The sequence below is a fragment of the Gymnoscopelus braueri genome, assembly GCF_963280865.1.
Source record: "Gymnoscopelus braueri genome assembly, chromosome: 22".
In the NCBI taxonomy this organism is placed as follows: domain Eukaryota; kingdom Metazoa; phylum Chordata; class Actinopteri; order Myctophiformes; family Myctophidae; genus Gymnoscopelus; species Gymnoscopelus braueri.
The window spans coordinates 27,363,953-27,375,444 of record NC_137624.1 but is presented as its reverse complement, the minus strand read 5'-3'; the positions used below and the strand labels follow the sequence as shown (position 1 = coordinate 27,375,444).

At 40.3% G+C, this 11,492-nt stretch overlaps 1 protein-coding gene across 1 annotated transcript in view; it reads left to right on the top strand.

The window, feature by feature from the left end:
* Positions 1-909: 909 nt before the first annotated feature.
* Positions 910-11,492, top strand: part of brinp1 (bone morphogenetic protein/retinoic acid inducible neural-specific 1) — a 140,005-nt gene continuing 129,422 nt past the window's right edge. Inside the window, exon 1 of the mRNA XM_080419286.1 lies at positions 910-1,041. The gene's annotated coding sequence lies outside the window, so the exon portion shown is untranslated. The remainder of the gene's footprint in view (positions 1,042-11,492) is intronic.

Sequence of the window (11,492 nt, the reverse complement as noted above, 5' to 3'; positions counted from 1 at the left end):
CGTCGCATCGCGACGCGTTGTGAGCTTGTAGATCGGCTATTTTCAAATAGCCTAGGTATAAAATAGGGCTAAAGTAGTTCATGTATGTTTCATAATATCACAATTTATATCTGAAAAGTAACTAAAGTTTTCAAATAATTGTAGTGGAGTAAAAGTACAATATTTGCCTCTGAGATGTAGTGGAGTAGAAGTAAAAGTACTGAAAATGGGAAATACTCCAGTAAAGTAAACATTCCTCAAAATTGTACTTAAGTAGATGTACTTAGTTACTTTACACCACTGAATAAACGTATAACCTTAGTAAACTATTCCTAAACGTAACCTCAGTAAAACTATGCCTAAACCGCTTATTCCTAAACGTAACCTCAGTAAAACTATCCCTAAACCTAACCTTATTTCTAACCTTATCCTCAGTAAAACAAATACACTCGAGAACCGCTGGGGGAAAAAAAACGGGGGCGAGCGTGTTTTGGGGCGAGTCTTCCGGTTACCGACCCTCCCTCCCCTCGCTGTCTGCCATAGCCGTCCTCTACAATACGAACCTGGATTCTCAGTACCTCCCCCTAGTTTCAGCTCCCTCGGATCTGCTCTGCGCGTCCCAAACCTCCCCTCCTCCTCCTAGACACCATCCATCCGACACCTACAGCTCTCCTCCACCTGCAAGCGGGTCTGGCTCTGGCGGACTGGAGGATCAACCCCGAACGCGTCGGCACAATTACACCCCCGATTCATCCAGAGAGCTCTAGCTGCCTCGTTGTCCCCCCCCTCTCTCCCTCTCCTCTGACCGACTTTTAACTACTCAGTTCTCGCTGTATTTTATTGATGCTTAAGACCTCGTCGAGCCGAAGGATCTCTTTCTTCCGAGGAGCATGAGAAGAAGGATTGCCAACTCATCCGCAATCCAACATCAGCAGCACCGACCGAGCCACCAGCATTATGAGCAGTGGATACATCATATGCTCCAACAGAACTTGTCGACCAGAAAACTAACAGATCTTTGGAGGACCGCAGATACAACAGAGAGGAGAGAGTCAGTTTTAGGTAAGCACCCGGAGCAGTGGCGTATTGCTCATCTTCCCTTAAACGTGTAGGCTAGCATTATTTTTTCAAACAGATCTGATTCTTTATGCTGTATGATCACTGACCACGAGTTATAGTGGATGAGAGGTTGGGTTGTAATTGTGGTAGAGGTACAATTATGGCGATGTTGCGTGGTCAGCATGTTATTGCGGTGGACAGCTATAAGGTGTCCTTTTTCAGAATGGAGGCGATTTTCCTATATTCCCATCATTGTGAAGTTACCTTTTTAAATAACGGCGTCATGTGCATATAAAGTCATTTCAAGCTCCGCCTGGAGAACTGCATATCAGAGCATTCCTTTGGGTATAAATAAAACATTATAAGGCCTTATCCTGCATGGTCTTATAAGAGGCTTATCATCAGCATAATATGCAAACGAGTTGTTCTCATATATGCAGTCGGCTGCATTCTCTTCGCACATGTTATATACAGCATCTACATCCAAAGGCTCGCTGCAGAAGTGCGGAATTAACCACTTAACCCCCGGCATTGGTATTGTGGGGAAAGCTTTCGCAGAAAATAGCAGATCGACAAGCTCACAAGGAGTCCCACTGCAACGCCATGTGAGCTTGTAGATCTGCTATTTTCAGTGAAAGCTTTCCCCACAATAACAGAAAAGAGACTAGCATAGAGCCCTGAGGGTCCATTGTGGAGTTTAAGTGGTTAAAGGAGCAATACAGATGGAGAGATAGAATTAAGGCTCAGTTGTCAGCACATTATCCGTTCAAACAAACTTATAGGCTATTAAAGCCTACCTTCACTTCAAAGAATGTCTTTATGAGTCAGTCCAGGGCAATGAGTGTGATTGGCTATATGCAATCAACATTTATTTATTTCATTCATGATCATACCCTTGGTTAAATCGTCTGTTTATAATTTCTCAATTCACGTGTGAATGGACTAATCTACCATCTGTTAATCAATCAAGTAATTAGCCCCCACCCCATAGGAAATGTCTTGTGACCTAAAATGAGTTGAAATCATCCTTCCTCTGATGATTGTTGTACATTTTCAAATAGCATTTTCAGTGTCTGATAGGCTAATATAGGATAAGTTCGGCCAGTTTGAATGTAAGACGTGTGTGTTTGTCGTTTGTGTGTGTGCACGCCAGTACGTGCGCGCCTCTATATATGTCTATCTGTCTGTGTGCTCGCATGAACCCCTGCGTGGTTTTGTTTTGCGCGTGTGCGTGTGCGTGCGTCTATGCGTGTGTCACCACCAGTGAGGCAAAGTTGCCGCTCCCTCTCCAATCATCTGAAGTTGATTTCGATGTTCTTCCGCCGACCAACTGTGGGGGGAGCTCATGGTCTTTTACAATGGGTGTCATCCCTTTGCTAAAGGCAGGATAATTAAGTATTGTGCTGTGCTGATATAAAGTGTACATTAAACTCGTCTAGAGATGCAGCTCCTTTTTTTGGTGGTAGTCCTACTCAAGTTTTATTGTGTAAATTCTTCTTCTTCCTCTACTTCTTCTTCTTGCTGAAAACCTATAGGCTATTATTGCTTATAGTGCAATACATCCATTTAATGTGCTTTTTTAAATATTCTAAATATTGAGATGTGTTAGGGCTGAATATCAGTTATATTTTTTGGGTTTTTAGAAACAGCTTTAAATCTGTTATTGATATATATATATATATATATATATATATATATATATATATATATATATATATATATATATATATATATATATATATATATATATATATATGTATGTATGTATGTATGTGTGTGTGTGTGTGTGTGTGTGTGTGTGTGTGTGTGTGTGTGTGTGTGTGTGTATGTATGTATGTATGTATGTATGTATGTATGTATGTATGTATGTATGTATATATATATTTAATTATTAGTAGTATTATTATTTGTAATATCTAGCCCGCTATCACAATTTTAAAACAGGTGAATTATTCCATCCACCATGGCTTGCCAACTGAGACAGCGCACTTGTCAACACACAAGGCTATTGGCTGCTCACTATAGCGGTTCGCTTGCGTGCGCCTCATGAGCCTCAAGGCCTTGCTGTCGCCGTGTCTGTCTTGCTGTCAAGTGATGAGAAAACTCACAGCGATGGGGACGGGGTTTGCAAAATCTTCTGGTGCAAAACACAAATATGCGTCAGGGAAATAAGGAACCTTATGCAACAGAGGTTACCTATTGCAGCTTTAAGCTCCGAAAACAAAGTTGTGATCAGTGGTTATGTCATATGAATTGGATCTTTTCCACAATTCAAAGCAGCTCACTATATGTTTGTATTCATATGAAATGTGCTACATAAATACATTTGACTTGTCTTACAACAGATGAATGTCAATACTTTTTTTGTGAAATAGCAGACCAATAGCAGAGCCTACTGGTGGTGCTGGGGTGGTGGTGGGAGCAAACGCAGCATGACAACAAGCTAGAACACACAAGCGGATGGAATGCCCGATTCAAGAGAACTTAAATACCCGCCCAATTGGACAGCTGATTGCCACGTCAGTGTATGACGTATGGATCTTGCATAACGCTGTAAACAGCCACATAGAACGAGCATGCATGTAACCCATCTCGAGGGTATGCTGGCCAGAACTAACTCGCAGGCTACGTATAATTTATTTCACTTCAGAGTTGGACAATGTTACATGTTGCCAGCATGTAACCACTTAAACCCTCTATTTCTTGGTAAAACGGACGTGAGTTACAACTGTACATTTTTCCGTTTACACCAACGGCCCTATTTTCGCCAGTGCCTTAACCATTATCCCTACTCTTCTTTGTCTTTTTTTATTTTTATTTTAAAAAACATTTTCAAATAGTTCAAATAGCCAATCTACAAGCTCACAACGTGTCGATGTAGATCGGCTAGTTGAACTATTTGAAAAGGTTTTCAAAAATAGTAAAAAATGGCAAAGATGTTTAGGGATAATGGGTAGGGCAGTGGCAAAAATAGGGCCCCAAATCTCTTCCCAAAAATAGTAGTTAAGTGGTTAAGAGCAAATTATAAAAACATGTCAGTCAGATTTCATTATTTAATAGGACACACCAGTGAACAACAGCAAGAGAGGAGCAACAACAAAGACCTCCCATGTACATTTACATCACAGTATGGCTTAACGTGAGACGAATGGCAAGTTGAAAAGTTGTCAGTCGATATCCCTCACATTTGAACCAATTGCCCGTGTCAAATACTAATTTTAAGTGCTTTTCCGGTAGACAGCACACATTTGCCAAGCATGACATTAACACACCATGCCAATACATCATATGATGTTGTTCTTCTCTTGCCATGTGCAGAAAACTGCGAAATAAACAATGCTTCAAAATAGCTTGTTCAATCTGGTGGCCTTTTCAGTGGTAACATGCTGGCAACATGTAATCGTGTTCTGTTCCTTTCTTTTTCTTTTTTTGAAAGCAAAACATTCCCCATCACATTATGCCAAAAATGAAAATGTCAGCAGTGGCCCAAGGCCACATGTGTGTCACGGCTTGGGTGACCCATTGTTGATGAAGCTTTCAAAGACCAAGGGAGCATGCAGCAACAGTGCATTTTCAGAGACCTAGTAGGCAATGAAATTCCATGATGGATTGATTGTAACTCCCACGTTGCTGTTAGTCTCAGAGGTGAGTAGCCTACACACAACACAAACAAATAATGAGAAGTAATAAATCATGGAACCCATGTACTCACCCTTTTGCATACATACATGGGAGCTAGGCTTGTTGTGTATGGACAAGAATATAAACTACAACATTGATTTGTGCAACACCGAGAACAAAACTGCTCTCTCACTGGCAAGCAACCCCCCCCCCCCCCCCCCATTGGCATAGTTAGTAAGTCGGTGCCGGCTGCAGCTGTAGTGGCCGGAAGGCTGTCTCCCAGGAGTTAGGAAAAAAAATCTGTTTTTATTGGAGAAAAACAACAGTGTCACATAATGACATGTGACAAAAGCTCTCACAGAAATACATGTGAACTTTATTTGGAATGGCAGCTGAATCGTTTGACCTCCACTTGACTGTCTGACCCCCTGTGCTGCTACTATCAGTCCCATAAGACAACATGGGTCTATGTCCGTATGATGTTCATACTGAGATTGATCAGTTGACCCATGACTTTCCATTGCATTCTTGGAAGTGGTTGCACACTAGACATTTTGATAATGTTTAGACCAAGTGACGACATATCGAAAGGCCCAGTGAAAACCATGTTGTAGTTCTTCTAGACTTCACTGGAAATCTTACTGTTTTGCTTTAGTGGTTCTGTTCCAACAAAATGTACCCTAAAACAAAATGTCATTATGATTAAATCAACTGCTAAGGAAAATAGTGGGTATAGCAGCAGTTTGAAATTAAGTAAATACAATTACTTGTACCATTCTTGTATCTATAATGATCACACTTAACAGCAAATACTAAATAAAATATACTGCCTTCAGATGAAGGTTAGAGAGAGACTGGGTTAACTAAACCGCAAGATGTATAGATACTGTAGATCTAAAATTTAACGATTGTAGTGAACATAGCAGATATACAAGCTGAGATGTTAGTTGTGAGCTTGTAGATCAGTTATTTAAGCTATTCTTGTATGCCACCATTGTACAAGTACAAGTATAATACATGCAGGGTTAAAGTGGTGAATTAGACTAGTCGATTATAGAAAAGAAATTCAATTACATTCGTTGATATAGGCTAATAATATAAGAGGAAAAAAACCTGCTTCTCGGTTATTCGTTAGCCTTCATAAGCAAGATTAAGTCGGTTATTGGTTCTAAATATCGGTTCAGTGCCAGTAGGCATGAACATTGCTGATGTACGTCTCTCTCTCTCTCTCTCTCTCTCTCTCTCTCTCTCTCTCTCTCTCTCTCTCTCTCTCTCTCTCTCTCTCTCTCTCTCTCTCTCTCTCTCTCTCTCTCTCTCTCTCTCTCTCTCTCTCTCTCTCTCTCTCTCTCTCTCTCTCTCTCTCTCTCACCATCTCTCTCTCACCATTCTCAGCAGGGTTCTCTCAACTCATAATTATGAGAAGTTCCAGGCCCCTCTTTCTTAATCAATCAAGGAATAAATTATGACATGCGTGCAGAATTCATAAAGAAACCACAATCTATTATTTATCAGCCAAATATATATGCACCATGGAACCCAAGAGACCTTGAGGCGTTGTTAGCCATTGGTGAATTTGAATGATTTGAAATACCAATACCAATGCTATTTTATCTTGCAAAATAATTAAATGAGCACCATATGCAATGCAATGAGCTTAGAGGCAGGTTTAGAAAATAACTTTGCCAAACTGATGACATGAACGCAGAAATAAGTGGTTAAAAGAGTGCTAAAGATAGACATAATTTTTTATACAATCCAATTAAAAAATCTGGATGTTGAAGGCGTATTATTTCAAGCAGTTCATTATATCTGAACACCACAATGTACCCATCCCCTACTGGGCATAGGTTTTAAATTTGACATTTTGATGTTCCAGGACCCAGACGCCAAAGTTAATTTGTTTGGAATGATAATGTACTCTCTAAGTCTAATTGATATTATATCCAGGTTGAATACATTTGGGTTCCTATCGTTCTGCTGATAGTGCTACCCTACTCTTCTTCTTCTTCTTCTTCTTCTTCTTCTTCTTCTTCTTCTTCTTCTTCTTCTTCTTCTTCTTCTTCTTCTTCTTCTTCTTCTTCTTCTTCTTCTTCTTCTTCTTCTTCTTCTTCTTCTTCTTCTTCTTCTTCTTCTTCTTCTTCTTAGTAGTAGTAGTAGTAGTAAAAAGAAACCTTCAAATACTTTTTTAAGAGAGAGAGAGAGAGAAGACATTAGTCAGGATAGTAAGCACTGAAAATAGCCAAAAATAGCAGACCCCTACAGTACAATCGCATAGCACGTCTCATCCAGAGTATAAATCAGGCTTTAGGTTCTTGTGATTCACAAGGTACAGTTGGTCAATGCACTCACTGGCAGCACCATCAGGGACCGCAGATTAAGGCCAAATACTTTACACTTTGGCTTGCATTTTGGACAGGTAAATTGGTTAGAAAATCTATACATAGATTCTGCATGTTTACAAATGCTAATCTATCTCTTCCAATGGACAACATGGACCAATCTGCATATGGCAGTGGGAGTTCAGGGGTACAATGCATAACATCCTGTCACATATAGCCTGAGGGGCAATGATTGGTTAAAGATTCATGCAAGTCTGTCTGATCATTTTAACGTTTCCTTTACACTTGTTGCTATGGTAACCTCTAACCTTGCTGCGGTCTTATGCAAGTTTCCTTCTAGGTGGCCACCTTTTATGTTCAGCATTCATGTAATTGGTGTCTTAAAGTGATAGGATTTACTGACTTATTTTTTTGCAATTCACATTCAGGTTTTAGAATTGCCTCCTCTTTAAAAGGCAGTAATGGCAGTAATATTGTTCTGAATAGTATTGAATATAAACTGCATTTACCCCGGGAGGTAGAATACAATTAAAAGGCACTTGTTGTGGTTCTGTGACTTATCCATTCTCACTTAGCTGAATGTGTCAAATGTTTTTATTTTATTGTTGCATAGTGTAGGCCTAAACATGATTATATTATCATTTCAACTTGCTTGATTCAACTTGTTCTTTGTTTTCTTTTTTACTTTCTTGAAAATCTGTTTGTGCTCTGTCTGTCTGTCTGTCTGTCTGTCTGTCTGTCTGTCTGTCTGTCTGTCTGTCTGTCTGTCTGTCTGTCTGTCTGTCTGTCTGTCTGTCTGTCTGCCTGCCTGCCTGCCTGCCTGCCTGCCTGCCTGTCTGTCTGTCTGTCTGTCTGTCTGTCTGTCTGTCTGTCTGTCTGTCTGTCTGTCTGTCTGTCTGTCTGTCTGTCTGTCTGTCTATAGATAGTGAATCAGGCACATTGCAAATTATTTGAGCAAACACTTATGTTTGCAATCTATTTTCCATGTTCATCAAAACAATATACTGCCAGCAGGGCATTAGCTTTCATGTCTCAATAGCGACATAATGTGTTTCTAATATGTTGTCTTCATGCAGTTGAAATGTGACCTTGAATGATAATTATATACATTAATTACCCGTGCCTCTTCATTCCAGCCCTTCATGTGAGCCACTGAAGCTCTCAATTATTTATGTCAGTGAATTGTAATGGACTATGTGCATATAGATATTGACCAATCTGAAGTCATAACGTGTTCTAGAACCATTCCATAAAGCTTCACATGACATCAAATCAATAGCAATGCACAGAGCCTCTGAAAGAAAATTTGGCAGCTTCATATTTTAATCCTGAGGTATCTTACAACACACAACCTATAATGTGAATCTTTGAACCTAAGGCCCAATGTTTTGATGTGAGGAGATCATAAAAATACCCTATGTATTCTGTTTATTTCTCCGCAAAACTTCAAATGCGCCGTTTTGCGTCATTCCATAAACCCTATGACTTGAAATTACGCGTTCGTCGTTCATCTTTTTAGGTTCAAAATAGGCTAAGTTTCCCTTCACGGCAGTTTAGTTTTGCCACATTTATTATCCTTGGCATTTATGGTGAACATTTTTGATCTTTCATACCAGCTAATTAATCTTACTATGCATATTGTACTGAATGAAATAGTACTGACATTCTGAATGTCACACGAGATACAGTATCTTTTGAAACCTAGCAAATTATCCATGCCTGTGGTATTTGCACTTCTACTCACACATATCCTCGCTGTCAGGTAGGAACCTTGTATGTCCAAAACTGTTATTTTTCAGGAAAGGGAAAAAAAGATCCTGTTTCAATCAATCCAATGTACTAGTTATTATATAATCACACGCTCTTGTTAATACTTATCATTGGTTAAATGTTAATAAAACCCACAGATAGACTTAACCACTTTTAAAATGGTTTCCCTATTTTGGGCAAATTGTTAGAGGTGAAACCTTCCATAATAGCGAAAATAGCTGATCTACAAGCTTGCATTGTGAGATTGTACATCGGCTATTCTCACTAAATTGCATGCACGACACTGTCATACGACATAATATAAAATAGAGCATTCATTTATGAGAAAACATAAGATGAAATATCATATGGAGATACATGGTTTCTTCTGCAACAATATTGTCCTTTGTGCCCCTAAATAAAAGAAAACCTCTGATGCTTTTGCCAGTTGGACCAAATTAAGCAGAATATTTCATATTATTATAATACTGTATGGTAAGGCATGTGTGTTGATACAGACCCCAGGGCTGCAACAGAATCTCATCACCCCCTGGTCGCTTGCATGTTGGCTTGACTAAACACCCGAGTTCAGGCCCATGACAGGATGGAGAGAAACAACGCTGGTTGCTTCAGGGCTCCATCACTTGCTCTCTACCGCGGCTCCCACCAAGGCTGCTGGGATTATTAATAAACAATGGCATCCTGGCAGGGGGAGGAGACCCTGCCAGCTGGCTGCTCTTCACTGCCGGTGCCAAGCCTTTCCCCCCCCTTGTATGCCACATGTGTAGTATATAGAGGGGAGTGAAGCTGAAGAATACGAGTTTGCTGGAGAGGTGGTCTGCCAGCCTCTGAAAAATGAATAGACAGCTCAGATATTTCATCTGTGCCTCTCTGCCTTGCTTGGAGTCAGTCCCATTTAAATGATGCTGTTTAAACCCCCCCCCCCACTTCCATGGTGTGTTTATGTGTGGGGTTTGTAGTCCATCAGGGGAAAACACTTGCCTTTATGTTTCCTTCAAATGAGCAGATCTGGAAGTGTTTTATCAAAAATTCATATTCTGACAATGTCACATGAAAGTATTTTGCCAATATTCTTCTTTGATTAAATGTTAATTATATAAGCAAATGTTTAATAATATATGTTCCTGCTTTCAACTAGGGATGTGCAAAACTGGCCAAGTTGCTAAATATTTACACGATAGGAAAAACACGTCAAAACGTTATGGCGTCGTGGGGGAGGGGGTGTTAAAAAAAACAAAAACAAATCACACGAGTGGAACTATATTCATTTGCTGCATATATATGGCAGGTCAGTTATTGCAGTTACCGTTTTTTGTTTCATCATTGCTCTGGATTAGCTACAGAGCATCTGCTAAATATGCCTAAATTCTAAAATTGTATCCTGGTTCGACATAAGCCATCCGTCACAATAGAGGTTCGGCAGACATTAAAAGATTCGAACCTCCATGATCAATAGCTCATGAGAGAAACGTTAAAACGCAAACAATGCCTCTTTCCTATTGTAAGAGTGAAGTTATTTCCTATTGTAAGAGTGAAGTTATTGAATGTTTTTGTAATATCTCTGTAGCACATTCTATAGTCCCTGTGCACTCGTCCATCAGCCAGCTGTACATACAGTACAGACCAATGTTATTTATCCAGCTTGGAGGATGGCTCATTTTGATGAAAATTAGGTTGTAGGTCAGAAAGAGAAATTGCGTTTTAATGGTTCACACATGAGCTTTACGTCACAGAGGTTTAAATCTGTGAATATATTTCCAATTTTACCAAACTACTGTGGTGATCATTTTGACAGTTAACCTGGTCACGCTTTCTTGATGACTTTTGACAAACTTTGTCAAAGAGAAAGTTATATACAAGTACTACAAACGAAGATATACAACGAAGGGTACATTTATTACCAGAATCAAATTACAGCAGCTGAATACGTAAACAATATAGGGAAAGCATAAAACGTCGTGGCATTCCCCACAACCTCTACTGTCCTGACTTTTCCTGCTCACCCAGAAAATCCTTCCATCTTTTCTCACTCTAATCCTGATCCTCTTCTACCACTCAGCCACATCTCCACTTATCACCACGTTCGCTATCACTCCCTCAGCTACACCTTGTGACGAACACAGCATAGCAAATTACCTCTTGAGTCGTGCCACTTTCATCACAGTGCCTTCTTTTGAAATTTCTTGTCACAAATTGTAATGCAGGGTGTTCTTTAGCAGCTGGAACCTCCCAGCTGTCGTAGTTTTGGATATCTCTTGATCTGGTGCCATTGGGGGCGCCGGGCCTCAGTGGCCTGCGTTGCACCAATAGCCGGACTTCAAAGAGGAGACTGTTGGGGGTTGGAGAAAAAAAAGCTCAAAGTCCGTCAGTTGGTCCTGAATCCCCTAAACTAAACTGCAATATCAGCAGTAGAGAAAAAAAAGTGGCTAGTGTAGTCAACTTTTCTCCCGACTTTGCTTGCTCGGCCCCTCACATTGACATTGGGGCCAGGTGTATAGGGAGGACATGGAGGGAGAAGAGGCAGTGTGCTCGATTTAACAGTAATTATAGAGCGCTATTTCCTCTGTCTCCCATCTCTGTCTACCTTGGGAAGCGGTAGCCATTCTTTAATCTTGACACCTGGTGATCGTGTAACGCGACAAAGTGCCTATTAGAGATGGAGGGAAATTGCAGGGGGCCTCTCCCCTGATCCTCTTTTGGGGGAGTTGGGGTGACAGAGAGGGG